Source organism: Schistocerca cancellata, chromosome 8 (assembly GCF_023864275.1).
Source record: "Schistocerca cancellata isolate TAMUIC-IGC-003103 chromosome 8, iqSchCanc2.1, whole genome shotgun sequence".
Taxonomy (NCBI): Eukaryota; Metazoa; Arthropoda; class Insecta; order Orthoptera; family Acrididae; genus Schistocerca; species Schistocerca cancellata.
Window position 1 is genome coordinate 549,461,928 of NC_064633.1, and position 25,589 is coordinate 549,487,516.

General features: G+C 44.0%; 1 protein-coding gene across 2 annotated transcripts in view; it reads left to right on the plus strand.

The window, feature by feature from the left end:
- Positions 1 to 25,589, plus strand: part of LOC126095475 (zinc transporter 1) — a 269,483-nt gene that overhangs the window by 90,744 nt on the left and 153,150 nt on the right. The window contains exon 2 of one of the 2 annotated variants that reach the window (XM_049910265.1): positions 9,378 to 9,410. The exons of the other annotated variant lie outside the window; for it this stretch is intronic. The gene's annotated coding sequence lies outside the window, so the exon portion shown is untranslated. The remainder of the gene's footprint in view (positions 1 to 9,377; positions 9,411 to 25,589) is intronic. 2 annotated transcript variants of the gene reach the window in all.

Sequence of the window (25,589 nt, forward strand, 5' to 3'; positions counted from 1 at the left end):
TGGTGAAGCTCCCTAGTCACATGTGGGTGTTCAGATACCCAGATTCTCACATTGTGTCTGTTTAATGTCCCAGAAACATGAAAAGTTGCCTAGTCACTGAAACAAACTCGCTCGAGGAATGCTTCATCCTCCGAAAGGCGTTTCAGCATGTTGAGTGCAAACTCTGTCCGTTCTGACTTGTCATTTGGTTCAAGTGTCAAGTTGATCTTTGTAAGCGTACAACCGTAAGTTCGTGTGGAGGACCTTATGCACAGTTGAACGTGGTAGTTGCAACTGTCTGGCGGCAGTGCGGATGAACTTCGAAGGTGAACGAGTGAAGACGTTTAAAACGCGATCGATGTTTTCCTCGGATGTTCTTGGTCGCCCACTCCTCCCTTTATCCAACACTGTCCCTGTCTCTGTAAATCTTTTGTGCATGCACGGATTGAAGGGGGTGATGGTGGATTTCTTCCATACTTCGTTCTGAAGTTTCGTTGAGTCTGAGCATCCGATTTTATCTCAATAAACCAGAACTCACATTGTGCCTTCTCTTGAGGAGCTGCCATTTTATAGAGGTTGAGCTCCTTCCATCAACAGAGTATCTGAAACACAACATTTTAGTATATATAAAAACTTTAGTAAACAGTGATTACAATTAAAGAAATTTTGTTGAAATATTTCAACAACTGCCCTTGTAATAAAATTTTGAAGTTGTAAAGGGACTTTATGGACACCTTTTTCGTGAAATAGGCGAAGTTTTCGCGATGTGAAGCTTTTCATACAGAACTGTCGCGCACAAGCCTTAGCGTAGCAGAGATGACAACACAGTGGGAGTCGATAGTGCCAGGCGGGAGTAGTCAGATACCAACTAGTTCAGATAGGACTAAAGGCGGAGACAAACCCTTATCATCATCCTACAGTTGCGGTAGTGCTCCGTGTCTAGCGACCTCGTTGCCAACAAGACAAAATAAGCATTCGCTGCTTTCCTCAGTGACTGCAATCTGGTATGAAAAATTTTACGTTGTTACTTGCCTGGACGCCATGTTTTCGCTTTTTTACCAAAGTGTTCGGTATTTTAGCTCCATGTTCGGTACCGACGTATGAGTGCTTTGGTATTTTTTAGAATTCCCGTCATATCACTTATTTATTGATCTGCAAAATTATCGAAAGGATAACGCTGGTTCCTTCGTGAAAAGAGACTTCAGTCATGTGAATTATTTATGGTCCGACACTAGAAGCAAATTGAGTGTCGTGTTGGTAAAAGCAAAATTATGTATTCGTTGTAGTTTTAAGTTTGCAACATGCAATGACTTTTTCCAAAAAATGAAAAATAACAAAAATTTGTTGAAAACTGTAACGAACAATAGTGAACATAACTTTTAATGTTGCTAAGAGTCTGATAGTGTCACCTGAGCTCGGCAAATGCGCGACGGGTACTCAAAACGTTATTGTTGAAATTTGTTGGGGATCCGTGTAGACGCTCCAGGACACACGCTACGACAGACTTTACAATGTGACGCATATTTTTAGCCGCTGTTTATGTTGTGTCTTAAAGTTTCCAGGCACAATTTCTGATGCGTTCCCATGGGACTAGCACGTCTCTTTTTCTGTCAGCGATCGGTCAGTCAGTTAGTTACGGCATGAAATAGTTTAGCTGTTTCGTTATTCTATGTAAACCGTCAAATCTTACGACATAACAATTTTTAAATTTTATATTCTCCCTCCCCCTTTCTCTCTCTCTCTCTCTCTCTCTCTCTCTCTCTCTCTCTCTCTCTCTCTCTGTGTGTGTGTGTGTGTGTGTGTGTGTGTGTGTGTGTGTGTTTTCGAATGTAGCGTGCCTGTTGTTGTTGTTGAGGCGTTGTATGAAGGTGGACTACCTCAAGGTGTTTGTGATCGCTGGTACGTGCCTGTATGTTACCTGTCTGATCGCATTGCAATATCTCGCGACGTCAGACTTCCCTCCTTCCGTACCACCTGCAAATCTCAAACATCAGCTAAGACGAAATAAATTCGCGAGCTGCTTCTTTACTGCGCATGTATTTCACCTGCGTTATACAGTGTACATTCCATTTTATATGTTACTACAGCACACGGCTTCAACAAAGTTCACAATACAGATTCGTCTTTTGCACTCTGTGCGTCCTCTCGAGGTTTCCCTTGACAAATGACGTCATGATAATTGCCGTGTCCTGCGGCGTTCCGTGGTCTACAGGGAATCTCCGAGGTAGCACGGCGCTTTCGTGGAATAACTGCCCCGATGAGTAGTGTGAGGGGACGGGCGAGTCGTCGCGCCATGAAAGTACTGTAAGTTGGGAGGAAGCAGTGGGCGCACGGGCCGCTCGGCGGGCCGACCACGTGGTGGCAGACGCTGGACGAAGCGAGGGGGCTCCAGCCGCGTGGCTGGGAATTCCACGGTGACGCTATGTTGGTGAAGGAGACTCGCCGGGAGTGCCAGAGATGGCGGACTTTGTGAAACCCTAATGGCAGACATTTCACAGAGAAATTAATAGTAGCCAGATGAATTGTGATACCTCAGAAACAAACATGGACATTACTATTATTTGCACGACGATTCTGATGGTGTAATCAGATTTTCAATATCTTTATTAGGTTAAAGTTTAGTATTTGACGATAAATTATACAAGCAACGAATTTTCAAAATCTAAACGATTCATCCAATTTCGTCGATCTACGTGTCTTTAGAAAGCTATTAGTGTAAGCCTAAATTGGTATGAATTACAGGCATGTAACTTAAATAGTACATGAGTTATTAGAGGTCAAAATGGCCGATTACTATCGATCGCGCCGGGCCATAAGTACTCCACAGTTACACGAAAAAACGGTAGCAGCATGCTTATAAATATATTTATTCATCTATGTCTTTGTTTATATCCGATATACAGGGTGGTCCATTGATAGTGACTGGGCCAAAAATCTCACGAAATAAGCATCAAACGAAAAAACTACAAAGAGCAAAACTCGTCTAGCTAACCAGATGGCACTATGGTTGATGCGCTAGATGGCGCTGCAATAGGTCAAACGGATATCAACTGCGTTTTTTAAAATAGGAACCCCCATTTTTATTACATATTCGTGTAGTACATAAAGAAATATGAATGTTTTAATTGGACCACTTTTTTCGCTCTGTGATGGATGGCGCTGTAATAGTCACGAACGTGTAAGTATGTTGTATCACGTAACATTCCGCCAGTGTGGACGGTATTTGCTTCGTGATACATTACCCGTGTTAAAATGGACCGTTTGCCAATTGCGGAAAAGGTCGATATTGTGTTGATGTATGGCTATTGTGATGAAAATGCCCAACGGGCGTGTGCTATGTATGCTGCTCGGTATCCTGGACGACATCATCCAAGTGTCCGGACCTTTCGCCGGATAGTCACGTTATTTGAGGAAACAAGAAGCGTTCAGCCACAAGTGAAACGTCAACCACGACCTGCAACAAAAGATGATGCCGAAGTAAGTGTTTTAGCTGCTGTCGCGGCTAATCCGCACATCAGTAGCAGACAAATTGCGCGAGAATCGGGAATCTCAGAAACGTCGGTGTTGAGAATGCTACATCAACATCGATTGCACCCGTACCATATTTCTATGCACCAGGAATTGCAGGGCGACGACTCTGAACGTCGTGTACAGTTCCGCCACTGGGCACAAGAGAAATTACGGGACGATGACAGATTTTTTGCACGCGTTCTATTTAGCGACGAAGCGTCATTCACCAACAGCGGTTACGAAAACCGGCATAATATGCACTATTGGGCAATGGAAAATCCACGATGGCTGCGACAAGTGGAACATCAGCGACCTTGGTGGGTTAATGTATGGTGCGGCAATATGGGAGGAATGATAATTGGCCCCCATTTTATCGATGGAAATCTAAATGGTGCAATGTATGCTGATTTCCTACGTAATGTTCTACCGATGTTACTACAAGATGTTTCACTGCATGACAGAATGGCGATGTACTTACAACATTATGGATATCCGGCACACAGCTCGCATGCGGTTGAAGCGGTATTGAATAGCATAATATTTCATGACAGGTGGATTTGTCGTCGAAGCACCATACCACGGCCCGCACGTTCACCGGATCTGACGACCCCGGATTTCTTTCTGTGGGAAAAGTTGAAGGATATTAGCTATCGTGATCCACCGATAACGCCGGACAACATGCGTCGGCGCATTGTCAATGCATGTGCGAGCATTACGGAAGGCGAATAACTCGCTGTTGAGAGGAATGTCGTTACACGTATTGCCAAATGCATTGAAGAAGACGGACATCATTTTGAGCATTTGTTGTATTAATGTGGTATTTACAGGTAATCACGCTTTAACAGCATGCGTTCTCAGAAATGATACGTCCACAAAGGTACATGTATCACATTGGAACAACCGAAATAACGTACCTACGTTCTGTATTTTAATTTAAACAACCCACCTGTTACTAACTGTTCGTCTAAAATTGTGAACCATATGTTTGTATTACAGTGCCATCTACCACAAAGTGAAAAAAGTGGTACAACTAAAACATTCGTATTTCTTTACGTACTACACGAATATGTAATAAAAATTGGAGCTCCTATTTAAAAAAAAAAAAAAACGCAGTTGATATCCGTTTGACCTATGGCAGCGCCATCTAGCGGGCCAACCATAGCGCCATCTGGTTTCCCCCTTCAAGGTAGACATGTTTCGTTCTTTGTAGTTTTTTCGTTTGACGCTTATTTCGTGAGATATTTGGCCTGGTCACGATCAATGGACCACCTTGTATACTGTTGATGAAGAAATTGGTTAAATATTTACTGTGTTTTAGAAATCACCGACACATAGGCTACTTGCCTACTACCTTTTGTTGCTTTTCCTTTGATGTATGTTTAATTTAATTTGTTTATGTATTTAATAATGTATGTTAGAGCGTGTTTATGGTCCAGCCGTAGGAATATTTATTTAATTTCAAGTATTTAAATATAACTCCAGTATTTCGTGTGTTTCATGATGTTTGTTAGTGGGCGTTGGCTTGAAGACAGGGCGGGAGCGCTTTAGCCAATCACAGCGATCATCTCCGCGGAGGACACAAGGTTTTTATGAGTAGTGCGGCAGTTCTGGACAGGACGGCGCAGGACACGGGGGTGAATACTGGACGCGGAAAGTACAGCGCGATGACGCACAGTCGGCGGAGAGACTTTGGACAGTGGAGCAGTTTGCGCGTGGTTGCGGAAGATAGAAATACTTCGGAGTGCCAACCTGTGCTCTTGTGTGATGTCCGTGGCTTCTGCATTGAAGACTTAGTGTGCGTTTAGAAGTGAATATCTCGCGAGCTATGGTGTTGTTGTTCATAACTGATTGCGTGAAGCAGGAATCTATTGTTTCCCCGTTATTCAACTTATGTTTTATTTAATTGCTGGATCATCGACACCAATAAGTGTTTTGCAGAAATATACCACATACTCTAAAGTACTTCTACTATCGTACTCATCCTTTAAAGTCGTTAAGATAATACCTGCAGATTTTGTTTAATTGCAATCTTTCATTTATAAATTTATATGCTACTTTCATTGCTGAGTGATAGAAACCTTCGGCCATTCGATTCATATGTGTATTCTTATCGTATACTGTAGACTCTGCAGTATTTGGCCGGAAATGCGGCAGCTACGAATCCCAGCCCCTAGACAACAAAACCAGCCAAAACTTTTAATATTTCAATACTTATGAGTAGGAGGGTGCATAGTTATTTGAAAGCCCGCAGTAGGTGCCTCCAAGCGCAGGAATCCAGGTGCCCATAGCCCCCCCCCCCACCCCCCCCCCCTTCCTGCCTTGCAGATACGCTGCGTCTTCTTTGGCTCTCATGACATGCGCAAAAGAACAGAGAATTTCCCGCGCAGTATGCTGCCCAAAAACAAACACTTACTGAAAGAACTAGTTCAGGTGCTTACTCAAGGTTACGACTATCCTTCGGCGATTAGAAAGATAGAGGGAATAGCACATAACTTTTCCTAAGTGATAGGTTACCCTCTGTGTGTGTGTGTGTGTGTGTGTGTGTGTGTGTGTGTGTTGTTCATAGCGTAAGTTAGTTTAAGTAGTGTGTAAGCTTAGGGACCGATGACCTAAGCAGTTTGGTCCCATAAGACCTTACCACAAATTTACAAAATTTGTTCATATACCCATTTACCTTATATCTTTTTGACGTTAATAGTCCTGGGTGGTCTTGCCTTCGGTTTCGAGTCAAAGATGTTAAAGAGGCGTTTAATCCATTTGCAGTCATTTGTTCTTTGAATGTGCCCATAAAAGCGAACTTTTCGTGTGCACATTGTTAGCGTAATTTCTGTGTTTTTATTTCGACTTTTTATGCAGACCCCCACCTTACCGTTATAAAGTAATTAAAAAGGAATGTAAGTTCTTTGCTGCTACTGCACAGTGTTTTTCCAAACCTCGCTATCTTTACATTAGTGTCTCTTGTGTCGACAATCAGTAATTTTGGAAAATTTTAGGTCTACTACTAAGTTATCCATATTCTCGAACGTTGGCAGTCGTTGTGATTTTTCTAGAGAGTCTTCTGCTACAATATTTATGAATCTCGTTAAGCGAACAATTCACATTTTTCTTTCAGCTTTCATTTTTGCTTCTGTGTCAGTATCTTTAAATTGGTCAAATAGTTCAGTTTTTAAATTTTTTTCAGATTCGCTGTTTTCCACGGACGGAGGCCTTCATTGTTCCAAGAATTTGATGTAGTGTCTTCTTCTCAAATATACTTAGGGATACTTCACCTTAACATTAAAACAATTGAAGCCCTCCGTCGCGAAAATGAAGGCTCTAATTGTTTTAATTTTACTTTGTAACGATTGCTGACAACGCAGCCATGTGTAAAGCTTTAATACTTCATCTTATTTTTCGCCATACTCCAAGGATCTACGTGCATATGCTAAAACTGGTAATAGAAGTCAGTTACAGACGCGTATATCGCCTTTCCTAGAAATATTTCTACCTATTGAGCTATTTGACCCAGCATAATAAGTTTTATTTGCGTTTCGAATTTTAATTTAGTTTGTCACATTATTTGCCGCATTGAACAAGATTCCTATATATTTCAGAAAAAATTCAGTCGTTAGTGGCAAAGATATTTTTACTTGACATTACCAGTTTCGACAAATTAATTTGTCATCTTCACAAGCCTATAAAGTTTGGGATGTTATAAGTCTTTAGACCTATAAAATGAATCGGCTAGATCCGATCCTATTGTAGCCAGTAGTATTTCTTCCTGCAGACGATATGTTGTTGTTACCATCATTGTATTACAGGGAGATGTGGATGATGTCAAATCACTGACTTATCGAACTGCTTCCACCCTAAAATTAAATTTACATATGAAAAGAAAATCAACATAATGAACTTCGTTTTATGGACTTGAAAAAGCGTTTGATAGACGGTAAAATTTGCTTCGACATTTACAGGAAATCCACAACTGACAGCACTGATGTCTCCTTGTCACCTCTTTAAGCACAGACTGCCGTTCTTTCTCGTTACGAGAGGCGGTGTTATTGAGCTGCCCGCAACCCCTTCTATTATTGCTACTGAACTTAATAACTTAAACTTATAACTTGGTATCAACTTTATAAAAATGAAATCAGTAAGAATATAAATTCCTCTGCACCCAAAAATGGCCCTACTGTTAAGAATACAGTACAGTGCCATTTCTGGGTAACATTTCTCATTGTATAGCTAATTTTTTTAAAAAATATTTCATCGGTATGTCCTTTGCCATCAATAATGTCACCAGGTTGCCCTTTATGCACAATGAGAAACCTCCAACTGACACGTTTCTCGAAACTGGGGTACATACAAGACAATGTGACATATGTCACATAGTTCAGACAGCGAGACCATCTAAGACGCAATCTCGTGAGCACTTTCTCAACAAAATAAATGAGAATTCAGATAATCAACTTTTGCAGAACATCTCAAAATCGAGAAACACGTCCTTCCTCCTCTGGTCTTGCTTGACATGGAAATTTTGCATATTGTCGGCAAGGGCTACAAAATGAACCTTTTAGAAGGATTTGAAGCATATAAATATTCCACCTGATTTGTTGACAGATCAGCTTGCATTGAAAATTAGACACTATTTTGATTGATAGCATCTCTCATAAATTATGAAAATTAGCCCATTCCTTTTATGTATTAGAACTATGTGCCACGTTATGCAAGCGTGCTATACTTGTAACTTCTTTATGTGCCTCAGTTACACTTTTTATATGATTTTTGTATGTTACTTGGTGCTGACACAACAGCTTTACATGTAAATACGAGGTTCGTCCACAAAGTAAGTTCCGTTTCTATTTCTATCCGCGGCAGCGCTACGATCGCAGTTCCGAGCATGCGCGCCAGTTACTCTGACTCAAGGAGAAGACATGTACGCCATTTTCAGATCGCTGCTGCCGACGTGTGCTTTGTAGTGCTTCTTTATAATGTCAGTCGTAATTGAAAATGCCGCTGCGTGTGAAATCAGATCTGTCACTTGTTTTCTAAATGCAAAGAAAGTTAATAAAAGGAATTTCATCGGCAAATCTGCGAGGTTTACGGACAGGACAAGCACCGACTACTATCAAAAGGTGTTTTTTTCTTCTTCTTTTTCACGATAATGCCCGACCTCACACGGCGAATGTGACCAAACAACTTATGGGAATTTCACTGGAACGAGTTTGATAATCCTCCTTACAACCCGGACCTCGCTCCTAGCGACTTTCATCTCTTCTTACACCTAAAATCTGTCCTTGGTAGTCAACACTTCAACGATGATGACGAGCTGAAAGAACATGTTACCACATGGTTGAACATACAGGCGGCAACCTTCTATGCAGAAGGCAGACAAAAATTTGTGCGACGCTATGACAAGTGCCTACAAAATTTCTCAAGCTATATGGAAAAGTGGTTTAACAGTTGTAGATTTTTGTACAATAAATATTTTTTATGTATATATACACGTTTGTTTTATATAACCAAATGGAACTTACTTTGTGGACATACCTCGTAGATATGATTCACTCATTGCATCTGTAAATCTTGTTCACAATTATAAGCAATATTTATGTTTTTGGACATATTACTCTGTGAAGGAAATATTAAAATATGCTAAACCAATAATAAGTAAGTGTCTGTAATATACTTCTTACACTTTAGATAAATTTATAGCCCAGGTCTCAAGATTTATAATATCCAGTATTGTGTAGGCTTCTGAGGATGACAATTTGTTAACTAATAAAATTTTCTGTGCGACTGATGACTGAATTTTATTCTGAAATATTTACTACTGTTGCTGAAAACTAACAGCTACGAATAAAAAATAGCTCCCATATATTTTAATTGATTTCTTTATTTGTATTTTCCAGCTTGACCTTTAAGTTACCACATTTGGAGTTCTGGTGAGTACAACGTATTTCGTTTTTTTATATCTAATTGCAACCCAGTTCCTTCGAGAGGTTTGACTGCTCATGAGAGTTAAATTTTTATTGTCTGGTAAAAGTATGATGTCGACAGTGTAAGGCAAATTAGATTTATTATTATTGTTATTATTATTATTATTATTATTATTATTATTGTGGAATCCTGCCCACCCACTCGTCTCGTATAGGGTGCCTTAAGGATGCTGCGTTCTCGGAATGTTATACAACAATTCAAGCAAAATCTCATTAATAGTTATTACAAATAAGAAGAATGATAATACGTAATTTGTATTTACAAGTGGTCTAAAGCGATGGGCGACATGCAGATAACTGTCCTTTGCTATATACAGTGTTCATGCAAGCAATTGATATGGATCACACGTCACTGCTATCGTAGCACACTCTGCTAGTCCGTGCTAATACTGTCTGAATATGGAGCCGATACTGAGCGGCCGAAGCTGGCGGGAGTGGCGCTTACATTCGCTTCTCGTAGAGGCCGCTCCTGTCGTGGTGCAAGTCGTAATCAGCGCCCCATTGGCCGATGTCGTCTCACCGCCCTCTCTTCTCTTGCGTTCTTCATCTTCGTTCCGGCGATTGTGGTTACGACAGAACAATTATTATTATTATTATTTGTTGTCGTTGTTTTGTGCACCCGTTTAATTCTCACATGTGTCGGATAACTTTTTCTATTACGAGAGCGAAGAAAAATGGTATCAATAAGAAATTTGATATAATAAAAATATGTAATTAAAAAGGAATGAAATGCATTTCATCCATCGGGGAGACTCTCAGCTCAAAATCAATGTCAGCGAATACTAAATGAAAATGTGTATTCCAAGCAGTCATGTACAGCTCGGAAACCTGGAGCATGACTAAACGAGAAAAGGAAAAACTGTTAGTATTTAAAAGAAGAGTAATGAGTAAGATATTGGGACCAATCTTAGATAAAGGAGAATGGAGAAGGGGGAGGAATGAGGAACTCTACCTCTTAATGCAAAAATCAGCAATACTACAGAAGCTGAAGAGCAAAAGAATCCAGTGGGCAGGCCATGTAGCCCGTATGCCATCAGAAATATAGGTGAAGAAAGCACTTGCGGGGAAACCAAACACCAGACGCTCCATACGAAGACCAAGGCAGCGCTGGATGGACGACGTGGCGTTCCCGTAAAAAAACACCATAGTTGCTTTCAAGCGCTGTAAATGGTGTAGTAACTGGTACGTAAGACAGTTAGGTGACTCACTAAAGTGGTGTGTATCTGCCACTCGGTAGTATGGAAACAAAAGTAGTAAGGAGGGTCGACGTTGAGACGTGATGAAATTGCATAAAAAGATGCTGTAGTGTTTGGACGAGCTTATGACAGCTCTATGAAAGAAGATGTCTAATTTGTTGGTGTATGAACGCGTACTGCCCAATGCGTCTGCAAGGAGTCGTATATCATGGACATGGTAAACATGCACCATGACTTAGAAACAGTGGTCGTGAAACGCCTGCGACCAAGGACGATTGTCACGTTTGGTTATTGACAGTTGGTTTCAAGCCAAGCAAACATTGCCAAACGATATTTTGAGTGCGATACTTCGGAAAAATACATTGCGCGCAGCGGCAAAAAACAGTATCCAGCCAATAAAAAGTGAGAATACAGATGCAAAACGTAATTTAAAATCCAAACGCAGATTCAGGCTGAGGGGGAAATTTAGAATCCAATGACTGCTGTTACGAGCCGATCGCATACATATTGAGCTGAAATTCGTAATATGCAAATGTCCACAGTTAAGTCAGGTTTACTAAAGATTCTAGACCCGCAGCTGAGTAGCGAAGGTATAGGCCGTCCGATAAAAGGTCAGAATGAATTTGTGATACATGCAAAGCATGGACATTAAAGATGGCGTGGACCGTTAAAAGAAAAGCCGTTTCATTCGAAAAAAAAACTCTTTTAGGTGGTGCTCGCGAGTTGATGCCAGATTGCGAGCCTGGAAGACAGCCCCAGACCCATTGCAGGGGGGAGATTATGGCAGCCAAGGTGGTAAACGTAGCGGAGACAAGCTCTCCAGCACTTTCACGCCGTCTCTCGTCTCATCTGCTGGATTTTAATCGTTTGTGAAGGTTGATGCAGAAGTCTGTCACCATCTTGTTTTACAGCATCGTCTGACCTCCATCACTGTGGAATCAGAAATGCAGAGTTTAAATCACAGTGGCAGTTCTGTTGCGTAGTGAGACGTACTACATGTACCCTACTGGTCATTAAAATTGCTGCACCACGAAGATGACGTACTACAGACGCGAAATTTAACCGACAGGAAGGAGATGGTGCTATGATATGCAAACGATTAGCTTTTCAGATCATTCACACAAGGTTGGCGCCGGTGGCGATACCTACAACGTGCTGACATGAGGAAAGTTCCCAACCGATTTCTCATACACAAACAGCAGCTGACCGGCGTTGCCTGGTGAAACGTTGTTGTGTTGCCTCGTGTAAGGAGGAGAAATGCGTACCATCACGTTTCCGACTTTGATAAAGGTCGAATTGTAGCGTATCGCGATTGCAGTTTTCGTATCGCGACATTGCTGCTCGCGTTGGTCGTGATCCAATGACTGTTAGCAGAATATGGAATCGGTGGGTTCAGGAGGGTAATACGGAACGCCGTGCTGGATCCCAACGGCCTCGTATCACTAGCAGTCGAGATGACAGGCATCTTATCCGCATGGCTGTAACGGATCGTGCAGCCACGTCTCGATCCCTGAGTCAACAGATGGGGACGTTTGCAAGACAACAACCATCTGCACGAACAGTTAGACGACACTTGCAGCAGCATGGACTATCAGCTCGGAGACCATGGCTGCGGTTACCCTTGATGCTGCATCACAGACAGGAGCGCGTGTACTCAATGACGAACCTGGGTGCACGAATGGCAAAACGTAATTTTTTCGGATGAATCCAGGTTCTGTTTACAGCTTCATGATGGTCGCATCCGTGTTTGGCGACATCGCGGTGAACGCACACTGGAAGCGTGTATTCGTCATCGCCATACTGGCGTATCACCCGGCGTGATGGTATGGGGTGCCATTGGTTACACGTCTCGGTCACCTCTTGTTCGCATTGACGGCACTTTGAACAATGGACGTTACATTTCGGTTGTGTTACGACCCGTGGCTTTACCCTTCATTCGATCCCTGCGAAACCCTACATTTCAGCAGAATAATGCATCATGTTGCAGGTCCTGTACGGGCCTGTCTGGATACAGAAAATGTTCGACTGCTGCCCTGGCCAGCACTTTCTCCAGATCTCTAACCAATTGAAAACGTCTGGTCAGTGGTGGTCGAGCAACTGGCTTGTCACAATACGCCAGTCACTACTCATGATGAACTGTGGTATCGTGTTGAAGCTGCATGGGCAGCTGTACCTGTACACGCCATCCAAGCTCTGTTTGACTCAATGCCCAGGTGTATCAAGGCCGTTATTACGGCCAGAGGTGGTTGTTCTGGGTTCGGATTTCTCAGGATCTATGCACCCAAATGTAATCACATGTCAGTTCTAGTATAATATATTTGTTCATTGAATACCCGTTTATCATCTGCATTTCTTCTTGGTGTAGCAATTTTAATGGCCAGTAGTGTATGTTATCGAGGGCGCCATGAAAGCGCACGCGCGTCTGCCTGTCTGCGTCGCGGACCGACCGCAGACATCACTCTGAGATAATTTTAGTAAGTTTTCTGCCTTTGAAACGAATTTAGATTACTCTCGTGGCCACTCGTTCTCTCCCGTCTTTTATTCAGAGTAGTTTCACGCGCTTTGTAACCAGTTGGTACTACCGCGGGGCTGGAACGAACTTGTTCATTATCATTAGTATTCTTATATAGATAAATTTTTTCCTATGGAGAAAAGGCTATCGTACTGATAATCCGGCATTGTGGACTAGTGATTTTCTCACACTGTAAAGGCTCTTTCTCTCATTTCTCTTGTTCTATAGAGGCAATACCAGAAGTAGTTTAATTCCACGGCCCCCGGTCCCTAATTCTTCAAACGCTTCCCGACTGACAACCTTGGTGTATATACAGGAAGATCTTTCTATGTAAGCAAATATTTATGTGAAGATCTAGGGAGAAAATGAGAGCAGCCGATGCGATTGTTGACTTCATGGACATACCACCATTGGGATCCCAACATTTCTTTCAATATTAGTTTTAGTTTATTCTTTTTACCGGAATATGAGCTGCAGTCTTCGTAGCGAATCCTCATAAATATACGCAGAGGTGACAAAAGTCATGGGATAGCGACTTGCACATATACAAATGGCGGCAGTATCGCGTACAAAAGGTATGAAAGGGCAGTGTATTAGCGGAGATGTCATTTGCACTCAGGTGATTAATGTGAAAAGGTTTCCGACGTTATTGTGGCAGCACGACGGGAATTAACAGACTTCGTACGTGAAATAGTAGGTGGAGCTAGACGCATGGGACACTGAATTTCGTAAATCGTTTGTGAATTCAGTATTCTGCGATCCACGGAGTTTGTCGAGAGTACCAAATTTCAGGCATTACCTCTCACCACAGACAACGCATATAAAGGCAGAGAGCAGCGGCGTTTGTGTAGAGTTGTCAGTACTGACAGACAAACAACACTGCGTGAAGTAGCTGCCGAAATCAGTGTGCGACGCAGGACGAACGTATCCGTTAGGTCAGTGCGGCGAAATTTGGCGTGAATGGACTATGGCAGCAGACGACCGACGCGAGTGTCTTTGCTAACAGCACGATCTCACGTGTAGTGCCCCTCCTGGGCTCGTGACCATATCGGTTGGACCCTAGACGATTGGAAAACCGTGGCCTGGTTCGATGAGTCCCGATTTCAGTTGATAAGAGCTGATGGTAGGATTAGAGTATGGCGCAGACCCCACGAAGCCATGGAGCCAAGGGACCGTGCAAGCTGGTGGTACCTCCATAATAGTGCGACCAGTTTTTATATGAAACGGTCAGTGTCCTCTGGCCCAGTTGAACTGATTATTGAAGGAAATGGTCATGATGGCTGCTTGGAGACCATTTGCATCCGTTCGTGGACTTCATGTTCCCAAACTACGATGGAATTTTTATGGATGACAATGCGCTACGTCACTGGGCCAGAGATCTTCGCCATTGGTCTGAAGAACATTCTCGACAATTTGAGCGAAAGATGTGGCTGCCCAGATTGCTCCGTATGAATCGCATCGGGAGGTCAATTCGTGCACAACGCCCTGCACTTTAAACACTTTCGGAGTTAATGGACGGCTGTAGGGGCAACATGACTTATATTTCTACAGGGGACTTTCACCGACTTCCGTGCCACGTCGAGTTGCTACTCTATGCCGGGCAAAAGGGGATCGGACACGATGTTAGGAGGTATCCCATGACTTGTTACCTCAGTGTACGAGGTCTAGGACTCTCTGATACGAGGGTAATCCCAAAAGTAAGGTCTCCTATTTTGTATAAGTACATAGACCTGTTTATTTCTACAATGGTTTACATCAGTTTACAGCTTGAACATTTAGCTATTTTCCGACATAATCACCATTTCTGTCGACGCATTTTTGTAGACGCTGTGGCAGTTTTTGTGTGCCCATGTCATACCAGCTCGCCGCCATGCTATTCAGAAACTTATGAACCTCTTCTTTCACTTCGCCGTCGGAGCTGAATCGCTTTGCGGTCATATGTTCTTTTCACCTAGGGAACAGGTGATAGTCACTGGGCGCCAAGTCAGGACTATAGGGTGGGTGGGTGATTATGTTCCACTGAAACTGTTGCAGGGGAGCATCGGTTTACCGAGCGATGTGTGGGCGAGTGTTGTCATGGAGAATGAGTACGCCCTTGCTGAACATTCCTCTTCTCCGGTTCTGAATTGCCCGTTTGAGTTTTTTCAGAGTCTCACAGTACCTGTCAGCGTTAATTGTGGTCCCAGCAATTCAGCTCTAACGACGAGGTGAAAGAAGAGGTTCATAGCTCTCTGAACAGCATGGCGGCGAGCTGGTATGACATGGGCATACAAAAACTGCCACAGCGTCTACAAAAATGCATCGACAGAAATGGTGATTATGTCGAAAAATAGCTAAATGTTCAAGCTGTAAACTGATGTGAACCATTGTAGAAATAAACAGGTCTATGTACTTATGAAAAATAGACCTTACTTTCGAGATAACCCTCGTAGCTTAATCTAATAATCATCTGCATATGTGATTCATAAAGAAACTTTGGACTCTTCCTTGCCGAATAGTGGTCACAAAGCTAGAGGCGGTGTTACACCATATTAGCGTGATTTCTTGTTCGTGAGGGCGCGGGGGGAGTGGGCGGCGTTAAGTAATTTTTTGTCCGATGTGCTTATTTTAGCAACGGCATTTACTAGTGAGCTACTGACCACACTCGTCGCACAATGAGTTAAAACACGAGGTCAAATCGTAACGAATTATTGTGGGTATGATGGATAAAACAAGTAACGCATTAGCAAAGTATCGTGTTTCTCTAGTACTCGTCTAAAACGGCCAGATCTGATAACTGTTTAGTGAGAGTATGGATGACGTTTGGAAGGTTTGTTCACCAGAGATGTGTGGAAATTCAGCGGTGCCAGTCTGTTAGGTGTAACGAACAGGAGAGGCTGTGTGGAACGAGGCAGCAGACGGGCAGTTATCGCGTTTTCATTGTGCGCCGGGCTCGCTGTGGACGCCTTTGTCCTGGCGTCGCTTTTGTAGCGCCCGCCTTCAACTCTTTGTTCTTCTCCGTCGCGATTCCTGCTCGCTTCTGTCCTTCACTCGACGATTTATTTTTACCATACTTCGTTTCATAAATAGGTTGAACGTCGACTCTCAGTATGCTGTACACGGTCTGCTTGCTAATGCTAGTGATTTGAAGATTTTCACGGATCATAGTTTCAAAGCATTTAACAACCATTCAGATGACTGTTGTTCGTACTGTTTGTTATCGTGTTCAGTATTTAGATTTTTCTTTTTTTTCAATTGTGCTATAGATGCTAAGGAACATACTTGTTTCATTAGTATTCTTGAGAAGTGCATTATTCACCTTTTGGTAGTTGTAAGCAGATTTAGATCCAAACCGTGAATAGCAGAAGATTAGTAATTTACTGTCCAAGAAAAAAGAAGTCGCGCCACGAAGGAATTATCCCAATGGGACGGAAATTGGTAGACGTGATGTACGTGTACAGACAAATAAATGTTTAAAATTCAGATGTCCTCTTGTCCTTGCTGGCCAAGGTAGGGAAGACAAACAGTAAAAACTCCCTTCGTGTGCGGACGTGCATTGTCTTGTTGAAATGTAAGCCCAGGATGGGTCAACAAAACGGAGCTTAGAATATCGTCGACGTAACGCTGTGCTGTAAGGGTGCGGCGGATGACGGGCAGAGGTGTCCTGCTATGAAAGGGAATGGCACCCCAGACCATCACCCCGGGCTGTCGGGCCGTATGGCGGCCCACAGTCAGGTTGGGACCCCACTGCTGTCTGGAGCGTCTCTAGAAACGTCTTCGGCCTGGAATCTCGTTGGCTGGAATATAATCGCCTTCAGTAATGACACCCACTTCGAATTGAGCCCCGATGACCAGCGAAGATGTTTTATAACAGTATTCTTCCGTCAGTCATCTAAATTTATAAATCTTTTTCCTTTAAATTTTATCGCAACATACCTGTGATATGCAAAGACTATTTGTAAAATGTGATATATGTGACGTTACAGTGCTTTGCTGTAGTATATTTGCAACTTATGTAAAGAAATATGTGAAATGTGTAATTTACTAAATAGTATTTCATCGCGGATTGATGAAATAAAAATGTTTGTGTGTGTAATTTTATATATTTGTACTAGCTGTCATTTGTATAAAATGGTACACGATTGGGGCAGTGTGTAGGATATGTGTTATGTAAAAGATAGAGTGCTTTTGTACTGAACGGAAGTTACTGTGGGAAGCGTAGGAGGTGGCTTGGGTTTTTGGCGCAGTAGTTGTAGCGCGAGCGCGAACGAGAACATACAGCCTGTGGGCAGAAGTGAAAGGCAGCACTCGGAAGGAGCAGGCGATGCCCCGCCTGGAAAATGTTGCAAAATAGCCTCGGATGACGACTGATGGATTATTACAGCTCTGGTACAAGTTGCTGGGCTAGGCAATGGACGTTAAAACGACGGCAAGAAGATTTAATTATCCCATACTTCAATAAACTTGTACGCCATACCATGGGTAGTGTAGCCGCCATTATTATCCGCCACAACCAACGGGCCGGCCGGAGTGGCCGAGCGGTTAAAGGCGCTACAGTCTGGAACCGCACGACCGCTACGGTCGCAGGTTCGAATCCTGCCTCGGGCATGGATGTGTGTGATGTCCTTAGGTTAGTTAGGTTTAAGTAGTTCTAAGTTCTAGGGGACTTATGACCACAGCAGTTGAGTCCCAATAGTGCTCAGAGCCATTTGAACATTTTTGAACAACCAACGGCTGACCGAGCGAGTTGGCGCAGTGGTTAGCACACTGGACTCGCATTCGGGAGGACGACGATTCAATCCCGTCTCCAGCCATCCTGATTTAGGTTTTCCGTAATTTCCCTAAATCGTTTCAGGCAAATGCCGGGATGGTTCCTTTGAAAGGGCACGGCCGATTTCCTTCCCAATCCTTCCCTAACCCGAGCTTGCGCTCCGTCTCTAATGACCTTGTTGACGGGACGTTAAACACCACCACCACAACCAACGGCTACAGCCAACAGATTACGAATAGTATGATTAGAATTGTAGAAGCGTGAACCATCAATTCAGAATTTTTTTTTGAATAATTATTGTGTTAAAATTAAAAATTTGCTTCACTCTGTTAATTATTCTAATCATTCGCCTATATAGGACCCTTTCCTAGTGTTCCATTATGTCGAGTAAACCTGTTTTACAAACATTTGAAGTGCTTTACTCAGTATCTACAAGCACTAATTTTCATCTTTGAATAAATGTTTGAAAACAGTTGTTGTGAACTCATTTTTTTAAAGTGAAACTGAGTAAATAAATTTTGATAAAATGCTTTCAGTTATACATTGAATTCAATAATTTGGCTCAGTAATACTAAAGTATGACTGCATATAAATATTGAATGACAAAGTTCAAAGAGTTATGAGCCGGCCGCGGTGGTCTAGCGGTTCTAGACGCTCAGTCCGGAACCGCGCGACTGCTACGGTCGATGTGTGTGATGTCCTTAGGTTAGTTAGGTTTAAGTAGTTCTAAGTTCTAGGGGACTGATGACCACAGATGTTAAGTCCCATAGTGCTCAGAGCCATTTGAACCATTTTGAACCAAAGAGTTATGATGTTAGAATATTTAAATATTTAATTTGTTGGCTATACAAAATGCAAACATGGAAGTCCCCACTGGCCAATTTTTTTCTTCTCCACATAGTAATGATTAAAAATTCATTGTCTTTCTATATCAATTATATATATATATATATATATATATATAATATGGTTGTAGTACCTAAAAGATTGTGTGTCTTTCTCAGAACTATATCCTCAAAGAATTATTTATTTGTGAAGTTATGTTACGGAATAGCAGGTAAGTAGCGCGAATTGACTTCTGATTTTCGGAAACTTAACCCTTTATTTTTTAAATTTTTTTTTCCCAGGTAGGCTGGTGACGGTAAATCCATCGGTACAGAAATGTCCTAGATTTTGTGTTGTTACATTTCTACTGCGTTTCTTTCTAACAGCTAGAAAACTCTTAGGACAAGAGACTAATAGTCTGATTTCCATTTCCATTACTCATAAATCCCTGTCAAATCCTGTAAAAGGGGTAACATTATAGTTTATGCACGGTTCTCCGTATAATAATGTTTCACGTGGCTCTTCCATTAGCTGGACCATTTGTTCTGTTGAAGTGTAGTGTTGTTGTGTCTGGAGGCGCCCCGGACCGCGGTGGGATACCAACCTGACTGTCGTCCGCCATACAGTCCGACAACCAGGACTCGTGGTCTGGGGTGCCGTTCCTTCTCATAGCTTGTCATCCGCAGCACCCTTGCAGCGCAGCGGTAGTCGCCACGATATTTTACTCCGCGGTTTGTCTCTCTCCCCCCCCCCCCCCCCCCCCCATAGCGAACCATCCTGGGCTTAGCAAGATAACGACCGCCTGCACACGGCGAGCCCTTCACCTGCTCGTCTTCGTGCTTGCCAATCCCTACCTTAGCCAGCAAGGTCGTCGGATCTCTCCAATTGAGAACGTCTGTAGCATTACGGGCACGGCCGTCCAGCATCTACATCTACGTGATTACTCTGCTATTCACAATAAAGTGCCTGGCCTGGCAGAGGGTTCAATGAACCACCTTCATGCTGTCTCTCTACCGTTCCACTCTCGAACGGCCCGCGGGAAAAACGAGCACTTAACTTTTTCATTGAGAGCCCTGATTTCTCTTATTTTATCGTGATGATCATTTCTCTCTATGTAGATGGTTGCCAACAGAATGTTTTCGCAATCGGAGGAGAAAACTGGTGATTGAAATTTCATGAGAAGATCCCGTCGCAACGAAAAACGCCTTTGTTTTAATGATTGCCACCCCAATTCACGTATCATGTCTGTGACACTATCTCCCCTATTTCGCGATAATACAAAACGAGCTGCCCTTCGTTGTAATTTTTCGATGTCATCCGTCAGTCCAACCTGATGTGGATCCCACACCGCACAGCAGTACTCCAGAATAGGGCGGGCAAGCGTAGTGTAACCAGTCTCTTTGGTAGACCTGTTGCACGTTCTAAGTGTTCTGCCAATGAATCGCTGTCTTTGGTTTGCACTACCCACAATATTATCTATGTGATCGTTCCAATTTAGGGTATTTGTAATTGTAATCCATAAGTATTTAGTTGAATTTACAGCCTTCAGATTTGTGTGACTTATCGCGTAATCGAAATTTAGCTGATTTCTTTTGGTACTCATGTGAATGACTTCGCACTTTTCTTTATTCAGGGTCAATTGCCACTTTTCGCACCATACAGATATCTTATCTAAATCATTTTGCAAGTCGTTTTGATCATCAGATGACTTTACAAGACGGTAAATGACAGCATCATCTGCAAACAATCTTAGACGGCTACTCAGATTGTGTTCTATGTCGTTAATAGAGATCAGGGACAATAGAGGTCCATCTCTGCTTTTTGATGATCTAACGCGCCAGTTCGATAGAATTTCGCACGATATCCTTCAGAAGGACATGCGTGAAATCTATCAATCAACGCCATGAAGAATAATTACTTGCATAAGGGCCAGACGTGGACTTGCTCAATTTGTGAAGCTCTTTCTCTTGAATAAATCATCCAGTTTTTCTGAGGTTGTAGTTATTGTTTCCTTCTAGGTACACATCACATCTACCGATTTCTGTCCTATTCGGATAATCCCTTCGTGGTGCGTCACTTTTTTATTTTTTGTGTATTTCCTGGCCGCGCTGTTCGGTGTTGTGGTCACCAGCTCCAGATTCTTGTTGCTGCGGCATCTAGTCCTCCTCCTGTTTAGTGGTTGGACCCGACTAGGCTGGTTCTAAGGGCGAGTAATTTTCCCACGACAGGCGATGATTTGCAACACTCGTAGCAGAGAAACTTGCGCATGGCCTGGCTGGAAGCAGCACCTGACAAACTCAATTAGCGGTAGCAGGGAAATGACAGGCAAAATGTCTCTGTTCTGCCCATAATTCTGATTGACTGACAGGGCTGTATGTGGAGTGTTTCGGGAGTCCATGAGATCGAAGAGTCGGCCGGCGGCCCATGTGGTGCAGGATTCGTGTGCCATCTGGGAGCGGATATTGCGCTTCCGTAGCGTATTTCTGATTGGAGTCGGTGGTCTCTCGCGATCAGACGTGATGGATTTTTGCAGTATGGAAAATTGAGAGATCCCGAAAGTCCGTCAAACGTACGCAGACGTGAATTTCGGTTTGAGCTGTTCCAGTTTTCTCGACGAGTGTTGGGGGATTAGACAGATACATCAAATTAGGATGTAGAGCCAAGTAGGTAAATGGATGTGGCGTTCAGTGAAAGAGACGGGGTTTCAGACCTTTTCATTAAAGCTGATAAATTTTGTCTGTCGTAACATGTATGTGGTGCTTTTAAGGTGACCATTTCTCTGTTGACTTGGAACTACACTCCTGGAAATTGAAATAAGAACACCGTGAATTCATTGTCCCAGGAAGGGGAAACTTTATTGACACATTCCTGGCGTCAGATACATCACATGATCACACTGACAGAACCACAGGCACATAGACACAGGCAACAGAGCATGCACAATGTCGGCACTAGTACAGTGTATATCCACCTTTCGCAGCAATGCAGGCTGCTATTCTCCCATGGAGACGATCGTAGAGATGCTGGATGTAGTCCTGTGGAACGGCTTGCCATGCCATTTCCACCTGGCGCCTCAGTTGGACCAGCGTTCGTGCTGGACGTGCAGACCGCGTGAGACGACGCTTCATCCAGTCCCAAACATGCTCAATGGGGGACAGATCCGGAGATCTTGCTGGCCAGGGTAGTTGACTTACACCTTCTAGAGCACGTTGGGTGGCACGGGATACATGCGGACGTGCATTGTCCTGTTGGAACAGCAAGTTCCCTTGCCGGTCTAGGAATGGTAGAACGATGGGTTCGATGACGGTTTGGATGTACCGTGCACTATTCAGTGTCCCCTCGACGATCACCAGTGGTGTACGGCCAGTGTAGGAGATCGCTCCCCACACCATGATGCCGGGTGTTGGCCCTGTGTGCCTCGGTCGTATGCAGTCCTGATTGTGGCGCTCACCTGCACGGCGCCAAACACGCATACGACCATCATTGGCACCAAGGCAGAAGCGACTCTCATCGCTGAAGACGACACGTCTCCATTCGTCCCTCCATTCACGCCTGTCGCGACACCACTGGAGGCGGGCTGCACGATGTTGGGGCGTGAGCGGAAGACGGCCTAACGGTGTGCGGGACCGTAGCCCAGCTTCATGGAGACGGTTGCGAATGGTCCTCGCCGATACCCCAGGAGCAACAGTGTCCCTAATTTGCTGGGAAGTGGCGGTGCGGTCCCATACGGCACTGCGTAGGATCCTACGGTCTTGGCGTGCATCCGTGCGTCGCTGCGGTCCGGTCCCAGGTCGACGGGCACGTGCACCTTCCGCCGACCACTGGCGACAACATCGATGTACTGTGGAGACCTCACGCCCCACGTGTTGAGCAATTCGGCGGTACGTCCACCTGGCCTCCCGCATGCCCACTATACGCCCTCGCTCAAAGTCCGTCAACTGCACATACGGTTCACGTCCACGCTGTCGCGGCATGCTACCAGTGTTAAAGATTTCGATGGAGCTCCGTATGCCACGGCAAACTGGCTGACACTGACGGCGGCGGTGCACAAATGCCGCGCAGCTAGCGCCATTCGACGGCCAACACCGCGGTTCCTGGTGTGTCCGCTGTGCCGTGCGTGTGATCATTGCTTGTACAGCCCTCTCGCAGTGTCCGGAGCAAGTATGGTGGGTCTGACACACCGGTGTCAATGTGTTCGTTTTTCCATTCCAGGAGTGTATATTCCTGTCTCGTCTTTGTGGCGATAACAGGCAGAAGACGCTCGGGGCCATTTGGAGGCGGAGTGTGATGTGCTAGCTGTGGACATATTCCAGTCGAGTGGTCTGGTCTCGAAATCTTCCCTAAGGTCAGTTAGATTGTTACAGGACTGTTAATTATTGATTTGTAAAGTTAGCAGTGTCTGTGGTGAGAGCAGGTTGGTAAGATACGTGTCAGGTGTTTAGTCCTGTGGCAATGTGGCTTCGGGGGTTGCACAATGCGCGAAATACGATCATCCTGGCGCTGGAGGGTCAGCGTCGGATTCAAACGGGTTCTGTCGCCTTGCGGAACGCGTGCACGTGTCGCTCTGATTCGGCGACAAACACACTGACGCTACTCCAACATAGTTTTCACCCTTGCTCTCTTGAAAAAACTCACTCCTCTTTTCAGTACTGGTTTTAGAACTAAAGATGATCTGTGCGTCAGATGGAAACCGATACTCAAAGTAATATAGTAATCCCGTAGGCTTTTTTGTTTTCAGTATGACTTTACTAAGAAAATGGCTTTGCTTTAATAATTGCATGTGTGTATAGCATGAAATTCATGTCAGGTTCTGTGTTTTTGTTTGTGTTTGGAAGAGCGAAATCTGCACCTATATTTCGCAAGCCACATTACGGTCCGTGACTCAAGAGTGCATCTGGTGTGAGTTTCATTTCCATCCCTTTCCTATTACATTCACGTACGTTGCGTTGAAAGAAAGACAATCGACGTGGGCTCGTATTTTCTCGTCGTTGTCATTTCGCGAGATACATGAGGAAGTAATGTTGCACGACGTTACTTGGAACGTAAGCTCTCGGAAGTCAGACAGAGAGCCTCTCCGTAGTACACAACGCCACTGTCGTAGCGTCTGACACTTGAGTTTGTTGAGCGTCTCCCCTACACTGTTGCGCATACTGAAGCACCCCATGACCAAACGTGCCATTCTTTGTTCTCTCCTTTTCAACGGGGGGCGTTGAATGAGTAATGCAACACATTTTTTTGCTGAAATCAGCTTGGTTGTATTCATGAGTCCAACGCACCGCACTATATCCCCTCTCTTGGCTGCAAAACCTAATTTTTCGATATAATCTCTGTTCACTGCTACGACCTTAACGCCACTTTAGTGAGGGGGACGGGGGGGGGGGGGGAGGAGGAGGAGGAGGAGGAGGAGGAGGAGGAGGCGGCGGCGGCACGTGTGCGCCCACATGGTATTACTGTACTGATCGACGTCGGAGCCATAGCCAAGGTCTTGCTGCGTCAGTAACCTCCCTCCCCATCAACCAAGTACTATTTGCTGTGGAGTGAATCCTTCATTGGGCTAAACAGATGGAAGTCGGAAGGTGCGAGATCCGAGCTGTAGCTTGGATGAGGAAGAACAGTTCAACGAGATTTTGTGAGCTGCTCTCGACTGTGTCAGCACTAGCAACAGAGACGTCCAGTTGTCAGATTGTGATCCGTCGATCCCCTCGAATGAGAATCACCACGCACGCCAATGCAGGAGTCACAGCTGTGAGCAGCCGGCAGGCACGCAGGAGATCGGACAATTTAGCGCGACCTTGTTGCGATGAGAACAGACGCCTCGTCCGACGACTCACCGTGTATTCTGTAAGCGCCTATGAATGTATGCGATGCTCTGGTTATCTGCCAAAAGAAACTCAATGACAGCTCTCCCCCGTCGTAACCGCCATTTTGAAGACTACGTACAGCGCCGTCACCTGTCGGAACTTCAGGAAAGTATAGGGGCTGAAGCGAGAATGTTCCACGATGTCCCACAACAAATTCGATTATTTTCAACCGCAGTTGGTTGAGAAAAAAAGCGTTGCATTACTCGTTGAACGCCCCCTCGTAATAATCCAAATGTAGTGGCAAAAGTATAAATATTTTACAGTGATCTAGACAGGTTTTGTTCCCGACTGTTAATCCAATAACAAATTAAAAGTATTTTCTCATGCTGTGATGCACAGAGTGACAAATGAGATATTGATGTGAAAAAGATTAAAATCATCAAAGTAGTTTCAAATATTACCATTCCTTCATGGCTGTGTCTCGAGAATCCCTTCTCGACTTGCAGACGAAATGATTAGCTTCATATTTGGTAGCTAGCGTGACAAGTGATACAACAGGCGAGAACTACACGGTGTCTAGCATTCGCTGCCTGGCAGATGTTGGCGCCGGTGTAGGGTTGCCAGACTCGTACGGGTTCTACAAGGCAACGCGCTCGTCATAGTCCGCGCCTTCGACTGACAAAATGCTATTTACTAAACGCGCTTTTGCTCCCCTGCAGATACTGATAATTGCAATTCCTACCATCGGCGCGTTGTTGGATGGTCTAAGTTCACAGATCCTCGTGTTTGTTTGTGCCTTTACTGACTCGTTCCACAACGTGGCGAGAGATTACAATCTAGTTGAAGCGAGCGAGGTGTCGTTATTCGTTATAATTTTATCCAGCTACTGATCCTATGTGTCAACTGACTTCAAGAATCACGGAGTACTTTCCCAAGGAAACGACGCATTTTTTCATGATTTGGGCGTTTATGACCTCAGCCGTTTTCGAGCATCTTACTGACCGCTACCTAGTTGAACTTTCCGTCATGTACTACTGGGCA